This window comes from Chionomys nivalis, chromosome 4 (assembly GCF_950005125.1).
Source record: "Chionomys nivalis chromosome 4, mChiNiv1.1, whole genome shotgun sequence".
NCBI lineage: Eukaryota > Metazoa > Chordata > Mammalia > Rodentia > Cricetidae > Chionomys > Chionomys nivalis.
The window spans coordinates 21969435-21971348 of NC_080089.1; the positions used below are offsets into that span (position 1 = coordinate 21969435).

The following is a 1914-nucleotide window of genomic DNA, read 5'->3' on the forward strand; positions in this document are numbered from 1 at the left end:
GGTGTTCTCTGTGACCTATATGGGCTGCAGAAAGGCAATCTGAGGGAGGCAAGAAGGCAGTCGGCTTCATCAGGACTCAGTAGCCGGTGCTGGTTCTAACTTCTGCTGTCTGACCCGAGTGGTTTATTTTAGATTTAAGCAGAGCACAATTTGGTAAAAACTATGCCGGTAATGATTAACTCAACCCTGCATGCCCAACAAAGCATACGTGAATCTCCTTGAGGACAGAGTAGGCAAAGTATAGATCAGATGTGACTACATCAAAACTATTTGTAAAGTCCATAAAGATAGGTTCTATAGACTGACTGAGAAAAAAACTTTATAGTAACGGTCTGGAGGATGGACCGATGCCATTAGTCTCCGGCCACACAGATAGCTCACCAGATTAGAAGGCATGTCACTCCAGCTTCTGAGTGGGTAACAGAGACCTCTGTGCTCCCCCCTACCCTGGAACCTTTTTTTTTTTAATTTTTTAAATTTTTTTTAAGACTTGCTGTGTAGGGACTGGAGAAATGGTTCAGCTGTTCAAGAGTATGAACAGGCCATGTGTTGTGCGCGCACCTTTAATCCCAACACTTGGGAGGCAGAGACTGGAGGATCCCTGAGCTCAAGGCCAGCCTGGTCTACAGAGGGAGCTTCAGGACAGCCAGGGCTACACAGAAAGACCCTGTCTTGAACACCAAAAAGTGTGTGTACAGCTTTGACTCAACAACAAAATACAGCTTCTCTACCTGTAGGAACCCCCCCCCCCCCCCGACCTCTGTTACAGGCACATGGGTGGGTTGTTCCACGCATCATGAGGTAGTGATGCATGTGTTTTGTGATGCAGTAGGTACTCAGTCTAACGCTTCCCCTGAGTTTATTTCCAGTTATTTTCTGAGTTAGTGCTTCTGTGACAATCTTAGCACCATGAGACATAGTAAGTGTGGCACAGGCAGGCACACACACACACACACACACACACACACACACGCGCGCACATTGTGCCTCACTGTTACAGGAAACTCCACTCTCAAATCAGTAAATGATGACAGGGGACGCACATTTTTTCTTTAAGACAAGGTCTCCCCTGGCGGCAAGGTTGGCCTTCAACTCAGATCTCTGCTTACACCTCTTCCTTCTAGGTCCCGGGACTAAGGGTGTGTAGCACTATGCCCAGCTTTTTTGTTTTTGTTTTTATAGAATGGAATTTCCTCGGAATAAGGTGTAGCAGGCTGGGTGGTAACAGGAATACCACCCAAGCCTACACCTACAAGGCAGCGACAAGTACTTGATACTACAAGCGTCCGTTTCTGTCTCTCATTTAAAAAGCTAAGAACATGACGGTCAGCACAGAAGGCCATTTGTATAGAAAAAGCCCTAGGGCTGTAGATATAGTTAGTTCAGTCTGTAAGTGCTTGCCTTGTAAGCATCATCAAGACCCATGTGAAAAAAGCCAAGCATGGTGGTGTATTTCTCTAATTCCAGTGTTGGAGAGGTGAAGACAGTCAGCCTAACACATGTGGGGAACTGTAGGCTAGCAAGGGACTGTGGGGAAAAAAAGGACACCTAAGGAGCGACACCTGAGGTTGTCCTCTGCCCCCCCAAACACACACACATGCGCGTGCACGCACATGAGCACACAAAAGTTCTATATACACCTGGCATGGTTGGCAAATGCTTTTATCCCAGCACTTGGGAGGCAGAGGCAAGCGTTTCTCTGTTAGTTTAAAGCCAACCTGTCTACACAGCCAGCCCTGGACCTGACAGAGCTATAGTCAGACCCTGTTTCAAAATGAAACAAAACAGCATCCTATTTATTTTGTTGATGACACACAATCCTTTACTTTTTTCCTTTAAAGATACGGTTAGCCCAGGCTGGTTGTGAACTCAGCAACCTTCCTGTACCAGTCTCCCAGAGCTGGAATTGGAGGC

At 46.7% G+C, this 1914-nt stretch overlaps 1 protein-coding gene across 1 annotated transcript in view; it reads left to right on the forward strand.

Moving 5' to 3' along the window:
* Matcap2 (microtubule associated tyrosine carboxypeptidase 2) overlaps positions 1-1914 on the forward strand; it is a 48061-nt gene that overhangs the window by 41826 nt on the left and 4321 nt on the right. The window lies entirely within an intron of this gene.